General features: G+C 40.9%; 1 long non-coding RNA gene across 3 annotated transcripts in view; it reads right to left on the minus strand.

Annotated features, from left to right (window-relative positions):
- Positions 1-17,377, minus strand: part of LOC122428627 — a 93,362-nt gene that overhangs the window by 52,766 nt on the left and 23,219 nt on the right. For 2 of the 3 annotated variants that reach the window (XR_006265779.1, XR_006265780.1), the window contains one exon: positions 13,016-13,146. The exons of the other annotated variant lie outside the window; for it this stretch is intronic. This is a non-coding gene — a long non-coding RNA (uncharacterized LOC122428627). The remainder of the gene's footprint in view (positions 1-13,015; positions 13,147-17,377) is intronic. 3 annotated transcript variants of the gene reach the window in all.

Genomic DNA, 17,377 nt, shown 5'->3' on the forward strand with positions numbered 1-17,377 from the left:
ATCTGCCTGCGATGCAGGAGATCTGGATTCGATCCTTGGGTTGGGAAGAGCCCCTGGAGAAGAGAATGGCAACCCACTCCAGTATTCTTGCCTGGAGAATCGCATGGGCAGAGGAGCCTGGAGGGCTGTAGTCCATGGGGTCATAAAAAGTCGGACATGACTGAGCCACTTTCACTGTTCTATTAGTGTTTACTCTGAATTACTCATCTAGGGCCTAAGGAGCAATTCGCAGGCTGACTGCCTCACCTCACCAGTGGAACCTACAGCCATTTCACGCTGGCCTGTACGGATGATGGGCAGAATTTTCAGGTTTGAGTTTTCAGGCTTTTCGCCAGCTCTGGCCCCCAGAGAGCCGTCCCTTGGCTCTGGGTTGCTGCATCTCAGTTGTGCAAACGCTCTGGCCCTCTGGAGAGGTCTGTGACACTGTTTCTTAGGTGAGAAAAGCCTTTCCCGATCTTTGCCAACCCCTGTTCCTCTCATCTAGAGACCCTTGTGGTCCTGAAGCCTGAGATTACCCACATACGTCCTGGCCCATGGTGCTTCCTAAAATACTGTATGTACTTCCTCTGTTACCAGCTGGTGTAACTGCTCGGAGAAGCTCAACTTCCTTCTCTATGCTTTTGGACAGGCTGAAACGTCCATTTTATGTGGAATAGGATGATGGAGTCCATGACCTCAATTCCTCCCTCTCTCCTGATGCTTTAGATGGATTCCAGACCTTATTCCTGAGCCCAGGCAGATCCTCCTGCTCAGTGTGGATTTTTGGTCTAAGAAATAACCCTACTCATAGCCCATTTGAGGTGTTCAGGTGATCTACAAATCCCAAACATACTACTGTCCTTTATCCATCCAAATCGAATTTGACTCTTACCTGTAGGATGCTAACACTTACCACCTGTGAATATGGCACAAAAATTTGACATCAGAAACCCTCCCTGTGCATTCAGGAATGCTATCACACATAAAGACAGGAGAGTGATTCTCTCATATCCCTTCAGGAAGGAAGATATAAGATTTATGGACTTTGCATGGAATTGTTCCTGACTCTTGATGACTGGCTAGACAGAAAAAGGGAAAATTTATTTTCTCACTGGCTCTCCTGTGTGCAAGCTCGATCATCTGCAACCCAGCTAATTAGAAAGGTCAGTGGTACCTTCTGAGCAAAGCAGAGAAAGAAACCTGAGCCACACTGCAAATGTACACATTACTGATGACTGCCGCACTGAAGCAGTGGGAAGATGGAGAATGATGCTGACACTCAGTGGAGGACCTTTGTGAGACATTTTTAAGACGACGCAGTGAAGGCTACTGGGGAAGAGGTCACCGTCGGCACGCTCAGGGCAAAATTAATAACGCAGCAAGGCTGGTACCGTGTTTCACTGTTCCTGCAGAAGGGAACAGCGGCATTATGGATACAGGAAAAGTATAAGAATTAAAAAAAAAAGATGAAATATTCCTCAATAACAGACCATCACGGAGCTCACAGAAGCTACAATGTACCACCTGACTCTTTCCTGTAGTGCAATGAGGGGCGCCATATTTCTTGAGCATTGGGTATGTTCCAGACACAGTTATTAAGGTAATTTTCTATACTATAGAAGTAACATATTATTGTCCTCTCTTCATAGTTGAGAAAGCAGAGATTCAGAGATGTTAAATAACCTGCCTAAGGTTACAACCAGCAAGCGGAAAAGCCAGGAACCAACATATGTCTGAAGCCAATGCCCACCCTCTACATACCAACTGCCACCCCAAAGAGGGCAGGCAAAAGGTCTTTCACATCAGATCGCTCTTGCTACTTCAATTCTACTCTCCTATCAAAATGAACTACTATTAAAATGATAAAAGCAAGGAGATCCAACCAGTCAATCCTAGAGGAAATCAGCCCTGAATAGTCATTGGAAGGATTGATGCAGCAGTTGAAGCTCGAATACTTTGGCCACCTGATACGACAAGCCCATTCATTGGAAAAGACCCTGATCTGGGAAAGATTGAGGGTAGAAGGAGAAGGGGATGACAGAGGATGAGGTGGTTGGACATTATCACCCACTCAATGGGCATGAGTTTGAGCAAACTCTGGGAGATAGTGAAGGACAGGGAAGCCTACTGTGCCGCAGTCTATGAGTCACAAAGAGTTGGACATGACTTAGTGATTGAACAACAATATTAAATGACTATAATTTAATACTATAATTATAACTTAATACCACATTAAATTACAATTAATATCATATGACATCCCTTATATGTGAAATCTAAAAAGAAATTATACAATTGAACTTACTGACAAAACAGAGACTCACAGACTTAGAGAATGAACTTAGGGTTGCCTCTATGCACACTGCTATATTTAAGATGGATAACCAACAAGGACTTACTGTATACAACACGGAACTCTGCTCAGTGTTATATGGCAGCCTGGCCTGGATGGGAGGGGAGTTGGGGAGAGAAAGGATACATGTGTATGCATGGCTGAGTCCCTTCACTGCTCACCTGAAACTATCTAAACACTGTTAATCGGCTACATGTTAGTCACTCAGTCGTGTCTGACTCTTTGTGACCCCATGGATTATAGCCCAACCAGGCTCCTCTGTCCATGGAATTCTCCAGGCAAAAATACTGGAGTGGGTTGCCATTTTCTTCCCCAGGGGATCTTCCCCACCCAGGGATGGAACCTGGGTCTCTTGCATTGCAGGCAGACACTTCACCAACTGAGCTACCAGGGAAGCTTGACCTGGTGGCTATACCCCAATACAAAATAAAAAGTTAAAAAAAAAATTTTTTTTAAAGCACCAGGACAGGGATGGGACTGGAGGGAGATGGGAGGGGGGTTTCAGGATGGGGGACACATGTACACCCATGGCTGATTCATGTCAATGTATGGCAAAAACCACTACAATATTATAAAGTAATTAGCCTCTAATTAATATAAATTTAAAAAATTTTTCAAACCACCAGGACAGTACCTAGCCTTATCTCTTAAATAATACAACATATAAATATGCAAAACATGAAGCTATGTAAGTGCACGGACACAAATCCATTCATCTTCCTATTATTCTATGAGACTGCAATCCAATGCAAGAACCAGAAGTATATTCAGAGCCTCAGCACATTGACTTAGCTGAGAGAACTTGATGAAAAAATGAAATTTCTCTAGAACATATCAGGATTTGAAAACAACAGGAAATTATGCCATCCATGGAGACTGGAATATTTTATGAAGCCTTTTGCTATTGATGTGACTACCGTTACTGTTTTATCTGTAACAGAAGCTCTATCAAAAATATCCCAGCCCATGTGAGCTGCAGACTCAAAGTTCTGCCTTCACTCCCAAGTGATATGTGTTTGGGGTGACATATCCCCAGGGATATCCACCCTAAGTATGAATAAGAAGCTTCTAGCATCTTTGTGGACATGCAAATTCTTAGACCTCACTTTGCGGAAATTTTGTTCCAGTTGGCCCAAGGTGGAGCCAAGGAATCTGCATTTTAACATACATCAATTTCTGACTGGTGGTCTAATGCCTACTGATTAAGAAGCACTGGACTAGGGGCTTCCTTGGTGGCTCAGTGGTAAAGAATCTGCCTGCCAGCCCAGGAGATACAGGTTTGATCCCTGAATTGGGAAGATCCCATATGCCTGGAGCAGCCATGCGCCACAACTATTGAGCCTGTGCTCTGGAGCCTGGGAACTGCAACTACTGAAGCCTGCAGCCCGTAGAGACCCGCGCTCTGCACCAAGAGAAGCCACCACAATAAGAAGCCCACGCACCTCAACTGGAGTAGCCTCTGCTCGCCGAAACTAGAGGAAAGCCTGCACAGCAACGAGGACCCAGCAGAGCCAAAAATAAAATTACACCAGAGAAAAGCATCACTGGACTAGAGGATCATCTGCTCCAGTTTGGGATGAGCCCTCAGGCTCATCATGCGTGTACTCACAGAGCAGCTGGCACAGGCTTGCCAGCTGGGTCCAGGGTGTTTGAAGTTTTCCTGGATTCTCAAACGACTGGAGCATTGCTTAAAAGGAACGAAGTCTTCCTATGATAAATCCCAAGGACATGCTTGCATGAGACAGGCCTTTACACCAGGAGTGTTGAAGTTCTGATAAGAATTTAAGAATTCGCTTCCTTTTATTTGCTCTGGGCTATTCTCAAAATGAAGCTGTGAGCTGAAAGAACTTACCCTTTGTCTCCCACTTCCTATGCTTCTTCACTTGTAGCTTCGAGATCCAAACCACATGTGGGAAACTGAAGCTTCTTGGCTCCTGAGGATCAAGTGAGATACCCAACCAAAGCAGCCTAACCCTCCTTCCCCTGCTCTGAAACTCTCTGTTTTCTCCATCAGAATGTACTTCATCCATTTTCCATCTGGTCAGGATCCAGACTAGCATTAGCACAGTGATAGGAATTTGATGCTATATAGTGAAACGAACTAACAGACTAGTATTTTATTTGGAAGCCAAACTAGAGCTAAGAGAAGCAGGTTTTGTCTTGGGTTTCACACGCTGCAAAACAAACTTAACAAAGTTAGGATGATGGCGCCATTTGATGTGGGCAAGGAAAGATATTCCTTCCTCCACTTTTTTGTTAGAATAAGAATGCACCCAATTTATCAGAAATCCACCAACCTTTGCTGATAATTCAACAAGGTCACAAAAAGTCTTACTCAACTAACAGGGTTTGGAATTTAACATGGCAAAACCTAGACCCTCAATATGTTTTAATTTTTTGAGGGAAAATTCAGGATAATTTATTATATCAATAATAGAATAAAAATGTATAGACTTAATATTATAGATTTTAATATATATTAAATATTATTAATGTTATATATTATTACATATATTTTATATATATATATATATACTCAGTCATGTCCAACTCTTTGCAGCCCCGTGGACTGTAAACCACTAGGCTCCTCTGTCCACGGGATTTCCCAGGCAAGAATACTGGAGTGGGTGGCCATTTCTTTCTCTAGGAAATCTTCCTGAACCAGGGATCAAACCCACGCTATACATATCATTTTGTAAATGACTAACTGGTCCAACCAGAATAGAGAGAAGCCTTAAGAACCACAATATATACATTATCATTATATTATATATTATTAATACAAAATAACAATAGAATAAAACATATAACCAAAAATCAAAGATAAGGATCATATAAGAAAAATATTACTTGATTAAGATGAGGTCCCATGGCACTATTCCAACTTGAGACCCAACAACTGCAGCATTAGAACAGACACAATAGTCAAGCAAAATTCTCAGGGAAAAACTGAGAAAACCAGTTTTCCCACAAAAGTTCTAAAAAGGCAGAAGAGAGTTACTGTATTTTAGACTATCCTTGAAGACTTTATAGTATCTGACATGATTAACACTTAAATATTCCAACAAATATTAGCAGTAGGATAAAGGAAGGAGAGGAATATCCAAAAATTTATGGATATTTTTGCATCATTAGAATCATTCAAACTTTGGCTCTGTCCTTGGATTCTGATATATCTAGAAGCCTTTAGCTTCTTCATAAGAAATCATTTAGCCATTTAGCCATCAAACTTCATGGTTATAATTTAACACTTAAGCCTTAATGTATGCTAACGGGTTAATTTTTTAAGGCGGCATGTTATTTTAACAGGGATTTTTTTATTACACAAGTTCTTTCAAATTCCAAGAAATGACTCTTACCAACAGCATGCACTATAATATTAGTAAGATAGGAAGAAACATATCAAGAGGGAAGTAAGCAGTCTTGCAACTTTAAAAATAAACAATGCTACACTGTCACCTACCGTCCCCAATGCATAGAAAAAAGCCTTTCTTATTACAGGGGTCCCCACGTGGTCCAATTTCAGCAGCAATCTCTAAGGGGAAGAGTAGAAATGTTGTTCATATTGAAAAAAAGATCCACCCAGTGGTAAAGCAAAATTCCAACTCAAATGAGCAGAAGTTTTAATAATACCTATACGTTTCTATCACTTTCACCTTGAGGACAATTCATTTTGCTTTGCCTCGGGCTGAGAGCTGCAGGTTTCTGAGGAGATCTTGTTAGCTTTGGAGAATGGAAGAAGAAACAGGGAGTCTTCTACAGAAACTCACGTTTAGGATTGAGACAGGCCTTGGGAAGTCGGTGTGTCTGAATTGTGCATTTTCGATACCTGAGCATATATCTGGAGCTCAGAACTAACACACAGCGGTAGTAATAAATGGTCCCATCTGCACTGACTTACAGGTGGCCACTGCACCCTTTTTCACTATGGCCACAGTGGGGTTCCACATCTGTCTCAGCTTTTACTTCCGCATCTGTACAATGGATACGGTACTAATCCATCTCGCAGGCTCTGGCAAAGAAGAAATAAATGAGAAACCTGTCAAGTAAAAACACTTGACAAATGCCCCAGCACCACACAGTTCTTCAGGAGCTGTGATACGAAATCAGATGCTTTTCTCTGCTATGCATTTGTTTGTTTAGTCACTTCAGTCCTGTCCAACTCTTTGCAGCCCCATGGACTGTAGCCCACCAGGCTCCTCTGTCCACGGGATTTCCCAGGCAAGAATACTGCAGTGGGTGGCCATTTCTTTCTCCAGGGGATCTTCCTGAACCAGGGATCAAACCCACACTATGCATATCATTTTGTAAATAACTAATCAGTCCCACCAGAATGGAGAGAAGCCTTAAGAACCACAAACGAAATTCTGACACTCTTTAAGAAAGGCCTGTTAACAGCCTGATTGTTTGAGCTTCAAAGTAATTGACAGAATCATAAAAGATGTTTTGAGAGACTTGTGAGACATTTGAGTGTGGAAGGAGGATGGCTAGAGAACCAGAGCCTCTGGCTGTTAGGCTGCAGAAGAACAGATGCTGAGGGGTTATTTCCCCAACCTTGGCCCTGTCTCCTGGAGTTCTAAACCATATTGACCTTGTGCACCCCAGAGGCAGACATCCTGCCCTCCTGTCACAGATAACGTCTCAGTTGAAGGCCATTTTCTCGGGGAAAAGTGAACCACTGACCCCATGCTGACTAAGTCAGACCCTTCTCATAGCATTCTGTGTTCTCGTTCTAGCACCTGGCATAATGGATGAAGAACACTGATAAATAGGATTCTTTGATTCATGCCTGCCTCTTCTGGAGTATAAGCTCTCTAGGGTGCAAAGTATGACTGTTGATTTCCTTGTTATAGCAGCTCAGAATCTAGTTCACGGTCTGGCACACAGTGGGAGCTAAAAAAAATATCTGATGCTTTAATGAAGAGTGAGGACCTGAAGCCAGATTTTCTGACGCCAAAGCAGGGTTCATTTTACTACCAAAGGAATGGCTCTAAGTATTACCCAGGGAGCCTTGTAAAATACAGATTCCCAAGTACCCCTCCAGGAGTCTATATTTTCAGGTTGCAGCCAGTCAGAGACCAGCTATAGGAACTACTGCATCACACCCACACGGACATCAGCTGTAACACCAAACAGCGTACTTACAGAGGGTCCAGAGCCCTGGTTTTTTCACTTCCTGCTGCTGCTGTTATTTAGTGGCTAAGTCATGTCCGACTCTTTGTGACCCCACGGACTGAAGCACGTCAGGCCTCCCTGTCCATCAGTACCTCCCAGAGTTTGCTCAAACCCATGTCCACGGAGTTGGTGATGCCATGCAACCATCTCATCCTCTGTCGTCCCCTTCTCTTCCTGACTTCATCTTTCCCAGCAACGAGGCCTTTTCCAATGAGTCGGCTCTTCCCATTGGTGGCCAAAGTATTGGAGCTTCAGCTTCAGCATCAGTCCTTCCAACGAATATTCAGGTTTGATTTCCTTTAGGATCGACTGGTTTGAACTCCTTGCTATACAAGGGACTCTCAAGAGTCTTCTGCAGCACCACAGTTTGAAAGTTTACGTCATCTAAATTGTCTTTAATCAGTTTTTAACTCAAACCAATCATGGTATATAAACCATGGTATACAAACCAACAATGGCATATAAATTTAAATGACAATACTTTGCTTTAAAACCAAACTAGACTTTTAAATGACAACAAAGAGGACAGAAAAAAAGAAAAAGAGACCAGGAGTCTCTTTCATTAAAAGACTTAAAGGCTATGTCAGCCTCCTGCAGTGTGTGAGTCTCATATGGATCTTTATTCAAACAAACTGATTATGGAGAAATTAGCAAATTTTGAACACACACTGGACATTTATGATGCCAAGGAATTAAATCTTAGGTGTAGCAATTTTATTAGAATTGGGTTTTTTTAATAATTTATTTTTTAATTGCTTTATAGAATTTTGTTGTTTTCTGTCAAACATCAACAAGAATCAGCCATAGGTCTTTGAAAAAAATCTATCAAAACTATTAAAGACAAACTTCATAGAGATGAAGTATTATATCTGGGATTTGCTTCAAAACAATTAGAAAAAGAATGGAGAGTGGATATAGGTCAGATGAAACTGGCTGAGGACTGATAATTGTATAATTGTTGGAGAGATGGGTACATGGAGTTCATTCTACTCCTCTCTCCTTTTGAATATGCTTGAAATTTTCCATTATGAATGTATTTTTTAAGTTTATTACTCAGCATTCATTCTAGCTCTTACCTAATCGTGTACATTGTTCTCATTCAATAAATATCGACACAGACATTAATTATAAAAATAATAATCATAATTAAATCACTGGGGTCACAAAGAGTTGGACACAACTGAGTGACTGAACTGAACTGAACTGAATTAAAACATAAGGAGTCCATATACAAAGCATTTTCACTCTGAGTGAATAGATCATGCCCTATAGTGTCTGTTAACATTTTCAGGGAACAGTCCACACCAGTCTTCACTGTTTCTATGGTCTCTCAGTCCCGGATCTCTCATTGTTCATTTCCCTCCAGGACCTTTGGCCAGGGAAGGGCATCTCTGGCAGAAGGAAGAAGTCCACGGAGCACCGTTACCTACCGATGTCTTCCCCTCAAGTGGAGGCCAGGATGTATTCTCAGTGCCGCTAACGGCAGCTCTGAATACAGCTATAGGTCTCCATCACCCCTGGGCATCACCCACTGCCATGGGCACCCACATCTGGATCTAGGTACCCATAGCATCTTGTTGTTCAGTCGCTCAGTCGTGTCCAACTCTTCACAATCTCATGAACTGTAGCATGCGAGGCTTCCCTGTCCTTCACTGCCTCCCAGAACTTGCTCAAACTTATGTCCATAGAGTCCGTGATGCCCTCCAACCATCTCATCCTCTGTTGTCCCCTTCTCCTCCCGCCTTCAATCTTTCCCAGCATCAGGGTCTTTTCTAATGTGTCGGCTCTTCACATCAGGTGGTCAAAGTACTGGAGCTTCAGTTTCAGCATCAGTCCTTAGTGTCTGTATCTTTCCCTACTACCCAGGGTTTGGATTAGTTCTTCACTTGCCATACTTCAGAAGGACCATTCCAAGGGCTTAAGTGATTCATAGAACATATAGAAGTATAAGGGAAAATGATGTCCTCATCCTACCCAAATGGGGCAGGAAAACCCCTTGGCTAGCTAGCGACAGTGAGACATTGGCAGACGGGCTGGTCCTAAACAGGAGGAGACAGAAATCCTATTTCCCCAGCAACAAAAGAATATGCCAAAGTCATGAAGTACCTTCATGAAATACAGCTTCAGAAGCTGGTACATTATTTTGTTGCAGAAGTTTCTTTGACAGCAAGGCCCTAGACCTGCCCAGACATGGCAGTCTGAATCCCACATTGTGGGTCTCCTTGGATGATGAAGTTTAGTTTTATGTTAAGTTATACATAGCAAGTGCATATGAAAAAATATGCATCACATTGGGTTTGCTGAGGAGGCAAGAGGTGAAAGTGCTTACCTGTTACCCTCTTTCCCCCAAGGAGTGCTCACTCCAAGGAAGAAAAATTTCACAGACAAGTTAAGTGAACACTTCAACTTTGGTTGATTTATTCAGCCAGCTGTTGAGGCATTCTTTTTAAACTCCTGTCATTTACTGGTGCAGCTTTGGCTTTTGGTATTCAAAACATTCTAAAAGCCTGCATTCATTTTCCTTTTCACAAGTTCTTAAAGGTGTCTGGGGAATTTCACTAAGCCCAGTGATTTAAAATTCTAAAGGTCAGGAAATGTATCACTACATATTTCAACAGTAACCCTGGGTGATGCAAAGCATTGATTATGCAAATTGGCAAGTGCATATTATCTGAGATGCTATTGCAGAATATTGAACTGAATTCCAGGAAGGACAGGTTCTGTTCCCAGCCTGTCCACTCACAACTGATAGTAGGTAAATGATGAAATTCTTGTGAGCCTCTGTAAGATAAAGGATGCAGCTTAGATGATGGTCCCCCAAACTCTCAGATTCAATGAAGTGCTTATTAAACTAATAACCTTTCAGTCTACAAGGATTTGGGTTTCTCTGGGATGATGAGTTTGAAACATGATAATAAGCCCCCAAGAGGCTGCCTTAAGCCAAATCTCCAATATGGCATTCCATCTGAAGACTTCTCTGAAAAACAGCTGTTTGCACAGGAGACTCCCTGTCTGAGGGTAGGTTCATCTGGGACACCAAACTGTAACAGGGAAGAACAAATCTGACTCCACGTTGGAGTTGATTTTACTTTAATCTCTGTATGCTATTGCTTTTGCTTCGGTTAAGAATGTTGCTTATAGCATGAAATATACAGGACAGTCTATTCTCAAGGCTCTGACCTTTAAGGATGTAGTACTTTCCCATTCATATAGAGATTAAAAAGTTGCAGAACAGAGAACAGCATTTGCCTTGTTGGAGGTTTGCAGAAACATCGTGCCCTGACCTACCAGGGCAGCCGCAAAAACAAATGATTTCGACAGCAGGAAGTTTCACCAACCAACCAGGCCACTCCCTCACCTGGCCTTTAAAAATGCTTTGCTGTGACCCTTTGGGGAGTTCAGGGGGTTTGGGGCACGAGCTACCTCTTCTCCTTGCATGGCCCTACAATAAGCCTTTCTCTGTCCCGAACTCTGACATTTCAGCTTCTTTGACCTCACTATGTGTCAGGCACACAAACTCGCATTAGGTAACAAAATCACAGATCAGACATTGATTAATGAACTTAAGATCAGAACATATGACATTGTGTTTCTGAAAACCTGTTTCCTGCAAACTGAAATAGCTTGTAAGACTTCAGCCATTACAGAAATATCCATTTAGATACTCAACATTAATCATAAGAATCACAGCATTCTCTCTTCTGATGAAGTTTAGAGAATCCACTTTAATGTTCACTTCCCACTCCGAACAGCCTAAGATACTACAACATTATTTTGCCTCCGTAATAAATAATTAGATAATGACTTCTCTTATATGGTCTGCTTTCTTCTCCTTATAGCAGACACTTGTCCACATCACCTGGCCCATCAGATTTCCATACAACAGTGAAGAACAGTCCTATGCAGTTGACCAGCATCCCATTTCAAGCCACACTGCAGCACCGCTCAGATTCGGGGCTTTCTCTAAGGTCACTCTAAAGCCCCCAAGTACCCCAAATAGGCACAGCTTGGAAGTGCATCATGCAAAAGCATCTCTAGGAGCAACCCTCAACCAACAGGTGTGCTCAGGTGCTCAGTCCTGGCTGACTCTTTGTGACCCCCTGGACTACAGCCTACCAGGATCCATGGGATTTTCCAGGCAAGAATACTGGAGTGGGTTGCCATTCCCTTCTCCAGGAGATCTTCCTAAACCAGGGATCAAACCCACGTCTCCTGCATTGACAGGCAGATTCTTGACCATTGAGCCATCTGGGAAGCATCCAACCAACAGGAGACATGAATTAATGGAGCCAGCCTCCCTGTCCTTCACTGAAACATCCCTAAGGGAATTCTCAAAGGTCTCCAATAGAATTGATTACCAATTGTCCACAGAAGAAGCCAGCTCAGTAACTTGGCATTTCTCCCATATCGTGTCTCACTCCCCCACCCCCTCACCCCTGCCTTCTGGGATCAACTCCCAAGTAAACCATGTGTGCCCACATATTGTCTCATGCCCTGCTTTCAGGGAGACTCAAATTAAGTCTGTCTTCTTGATGACAACTGCAAATCATGAGTGAGACACTCTAAAGTTCACAGTCCCCTTATCTAGGATGATGACAGTCAAAATAATTCTTCCTTTTGTCTAATAACATCAGCATTGTTTAGGTAGATAAATGTCTGCCACGCTGCTGGGGTCAACACAGTTTTCCCCTGATGGAGAATTTTATCCCATATTGGCTGAAAGAGGTAAAATGACTGGCCCACAAATAGTAACATCTGACCAAAAAAAATTTTTTTTTAAATCTCTAAATCATTGTTCCTCATTTTCGTTGCCTTAGAATATATGCTAGCTGACTTAGAATCAGCTGTTATGTTCATTCTAAGACTCAACACTTGCCCTTACATTAATACTCAGACTTAGTGCTTAGAGATGATTTGGGGAAACAGTAGGTATATTGGCCTTGAAATTAAATCTTTCAAAATAAGATAAAGACTTTTGGGATGAACATTCTTGAAATTTTTAAAAATTTACAATAGTATTAGTTAAACATTTAAAGAGTAAATATATCTGCATTTATTAAATCTGAAAACAAATTTTCATTGGCAAAACACAAATTCTCTCAATAGTTCTTAAGGTAATTTTATTTATTACTTTGCTTTCATTTGGACTCTTCCTTAATGAACTGTTATACCTTTAAAGAAATGATTTTTTTTTACAAAATACTAATAACACCTCACATTTGCATGGTCCTTTCAAGTACTGAAATGACTTTAACTTGAATTTTTTAAATTGAGGCTCAGAAAAAACTGTGAGATAATGATAATACCCAGTTTCACAAAAAAGGAAACAGACCGCATTGCTAATAGGTAGCAGTGTCCGTATTCAAATCTAGGTCTTCTAGCTCCCGGTCTTTTGTCTCATAAGTATTAACACTTCCATGAAGAATGCCTCAAAAATCACTTCAAGCATTCCATAGAGTGAAGCAGAAGCACATTTCTCAGCAATGGTATCCAGACATGAAATCTCACCTTTATGGAATGAACAGCAGAAACAAGTAACTACATCAGTCCATTAAGAAGAGACACTGGTCACATCTGAGGTGTTCAGACTCCAGGAAAGAGAGTTTCATTGAGCATGCAATCCTGATAAGTTCAGCAACCTGATAAAAAAGGAGAGCTTTAAAGGACTCATTTTGGTTTATCAAATCAGTGATCCATAAAGTTAAAAATCTCTCTAAAGTGGGACCTGACATGACAGACTGCTACAATTCTGTGTGGGCTGTTTGAATTTATCACTTTAATGGCATTCTGCATTTGCCTGATTGACTAGAGCAAATCTTAGAGACATGCTGATGCTCAGGAAACAAGTGACCATTGATCAAGGACATGGGAGGGTATCAACACTAGGGCCCCTCTGTAGCTCCACTGGACACCCCATGACTTGCTTCTGTGTGACTATGTTGACTTTGTTATGTTTTTGTCTTATTAGCTGTTACATTAATATTTTTTGGAAGTGGATTGTCATCCCTCATATAAAATGTATTTGGTACTCTGTGACCGGCAATAGTTTAAAAAATCACTTAAATGAATTAACACCTCCAAAAAATATTACTTAAGAGCATTGACATTGATGGTCTAGAAAAGTAAATCTTTTGTTATCACAAAATCCAGGACCAGTTCTCAGTAACAAGTTCAAAAGTAATCGCTGCAACAACAACAGAAAAAAGATGATTAAGTGAACCTTAATCAAAGGAAGAGAAGAAGGTCCTAAAGTTTCGTCCTTGGCAGAAATTATATTGGTCACTCAACTCCACTAACTTTAAGCTGTTAATCAAGGCTTTCTTATTCCAGGTGTTGAAATTAACTTTGTGAGCAAAGCTTAGTTTTCTTAGTCTTCATCAAGCACTCTTTTTATAACTAATATCAAAAAAAAAAAAAAACAACAAAACTTTCCAGGAATACACTTCATCCTTCTTTTTTAATAACATACTGAGTCACTTAAATATTTTATAAGTTTGACATTTAATTTTAAAATCTAATGAGTTGTTTTCCCTTTCTCTTCCTCTCCTTCAACAATTTAATAATAAACCCAATAAGTAGGACATAGGGTGCAGTAAAGTAAGCAAATAGGCCAGTAGGGATTGGGGTGTGGAGAGCTGAATGGTCCAGCTCAGGGTGCCAGAAACTGGAGTGAAAGAGAAGGACAAGTGTGGGAAAGCTACCCAGATTATGGTGTCACATCCCCAAGAGTGAAGAAGCGTCCTCGTGGGAGGGTCATCTGGCACAGGGTACGGGAGGCCAAGCAGAGTGAGGAGAGCTTCCATGCAGAGCAGGGAATAGCAGGCGCCACAGAAGCCAGGTTACATACAGGGGAGGTGATCAAATAAGCCCACACATTCAATATGATTGGAACTACTCACTGTTAGAGAGGGAAGACACAAATCAAGGAATGGAAGAAATAGAAAGAACTCAAAGGTGTTGGATGTATGCTTAGTCACTCAGTTGTGTCCGACTTTTTGCAACCCCATGGACTGTAGCCCGCCAGGTTCCTCTGTCCATGGGGATTCTCCAAGCAAGGATAATGGAGTGGGTTGCCATGCCCTCCTCCAGGGGATCTTCCCGATCCAGGGATAGAAGCCAGATCTCCCACATTGCAGGTGGATTCTTTACCTTCTGAGCCACCAGGGAAGCTCAATGGTGTTGGCCAGACACTGAAAATGTTGGTATGAACTCATGGATTTTAATATATACATCGATTGATTGATTGAAGTAGAAAGAAATGTATATGTGTATATGTGTGCATATTATCACATATTCCCTAGTTTTGCCCTCTGAGAGGCTGTGAAGGCAGTGACACCTCAATAGCAATAAGCACGTTAAACACCTGCTCTTGGCTTCTAAATACTATTCTCAGTAAAAAGAAACAAGACTTCTTAGAAAAATGACCAACTCTAAGATAAACCAGGGAATGTATAAGATAGGCCTCAAATGTCACGCTGTACTAAAAAGTAAAGAAATGCTCAAAGAATAACAGAGAAGCATCAAAAAGATGTATAGACAATCAAAGTGGCCCCCATAACAATAATTTCAGGATCAAAAGAAATAAAGATATAGTGGATTTTGGGCTTCCCAAGTGTCACTAGCGGTAAAGAATCCACCTGCCAGTGCAGAAGACATAAGAGATGTGGGTCTGAAAAAAAAAAAAGAGATGTGGGTCTCATCCCTGGGTTAGGAAGACCCCCTGGAGGAGGGCATGGCAATCCACTCCAGTATTCTCGCCTGGAGAATCCCAAGGACAGAGGAGCCTGGGGGGCTACAGTCCCTGGGGTCACATAGAGTCAGACACGACTGAAGTGACAGCAGTGGATTTTAGTCCATAAAATAAAATAGTTGACCACAGTTCATAAAGACATACACAAATAAAGGAATAACTTGAAAATCTGAAGATGACTGAGATGTTTGTGTTGTTTTAAAGTACCTCACCAGAAGACAGTTATTATTCACAAATGAAAAAAGACTAGGTGTACTGTGAAGAAACCTGGGAGGTGTCACTTTAACCTAATCATCAAAGTGAACATCACGTGCAATTGGACAAGTCACAATCCTATACCACAGACACGATGCAATGGGAAGTAGCAGCACAACTTTTGTGATATCCTGCCAAAGGTGCATGAATTCAAGGGCAAGGCAATATTAGACAACTTGCTTTCAAATTGATTAGGGGGTCAAAAATTCTTTGTACTACTTTTCAACTTCCTATAATTTCTTGATTGTTTCAAAAATTTTTAAGTTTAATTAGTTGTTATAATAAATATTTGGTATAAATTTATAAGGGCATAAAATATGTGAACTTTAATTCCCATAAAATGAAACAAAATGTGTACAGTGATAGTTTAGTCACTAAGTCGTGTCCGACTCTTGTGACCCCATGGACTATAGCCTGCCAGGCTCCTGTGTCCATGGGATTCTCCAGGCAAGAATACTGGAATGGGTTGCCATTTCCTTCCCCAGAGGATCTTCCCAACCCAAGGATCAAACCTGTGTCTCCTGCATTGGCAGGCAGATTCTCTACCACTGAGCCACCAGGAAGCCCAAACCCTACCTTAATGTTTAGATCAAAACAAACTGATTAAAACAAATTAAAAACGGGTTAGTTTATTATATGACATAAATAATACCGAGAATGGGGAGAAATTGAACCAATTAAATTTGACTCAGCTATTGTCTATCCCTTAACCCACGCCTAAGGAGAAGTTGAGGAAATCACTCAATAGAATACAGTTCTATTCAGCTTCAAACTCTTGCAAAAACGAGATTTGTCACACTTGTTTTGCCCTCTTTGGATTCTTCCATACAGATTTGACTGCCTTATATCAAATCAAAGGGAAGAAGGAGAGAATTTTATGACTAAAGAAAATACAGCCTCCTTTCTTTGTAAAAGATTTAAACATTCATATTAAAATTTGGTTAATTAAATTTCTCTGGTAGCATTTGTCTCAGTACACCAGAGATTGATAACTAGTAAAACTAAAGTTGCAGATTGTCATTCCAGCTTGCCAAGTCTGAGATGGGTGTTCCAGAATGGTGTTTCCTCTCCCAAACACTGTTACTGTGACCCATATGTGATTACAGTCTGCCATTTTTCCAATCGGTTTTTTTTAAGCACTTGCCATTGTCTGGTACGTGTCCTCCTGTCATAGGAGGCAGTGGTGAGCAACGAAAAAGTGGATGGAAGAGTCCAGGGCAGACTCTGCCACAATCTCACCATTATGTCAGATAAATCACTTAATCCCAATATGTCTCAGTTTCCACTCCTAAAATATTAGAGTACCAAGCAAGGCAATTTCTTATGTTCCTTTGAACTTGCCTTATGTCTTCTTCATTTTCATTCAAGATACTGTCTTATTTAAATTGTAAATGACCAACTTTAATTTCTTATTCATTTTCTCACAGTGTCTAGTACAATTATTTTTGTTGTGGTTTTTTGGAGATTTTTGTTTATCACAGGGCCTCAGACATGTTAACAAATTGTCAATATCTTTGTCTTAAATTTGTAGAAAATTTTTACAATAGTTCAGAAATTATACACGATAAGTACATTGTTATTTTGGTGTTGTTTCAATTTGTGATTTCAGTTTTGCACTTGCTAGGATAATGTATTCTTCATTGGGAGTGATAAAACCTGCTCAATTTCAGCCATCTCTGTGTTTGTTTTCGGATACGTACACCTGAAGATCAACCCCAGGAATATGAACCATGTGAAAAGTTTAAGCCCTTTATAGGCTATCAATCAATCAGTAAACATATTATAGTAGAAATATATGTATTGTAGAAGCTGTGAATGGAAAATATAAAATATAGAATTTCTATAAAACATATCCTTACTCCTTC

The sequence above is a fragment of the Cervus canadensis genome, chromosome 27, assembly GCF_019320065.1.
Source record: "Cervus canadensis isolate Bull #8, Minnesota chromosome 27, ASM1932006v1, whole genome shotgun sequence".
Lineage (NCBI taxonomy): Eukaryota > Metazoa > Chordata > Mammalia > Artiodactyla > Cervidae > Cervus > Cervus canadensis.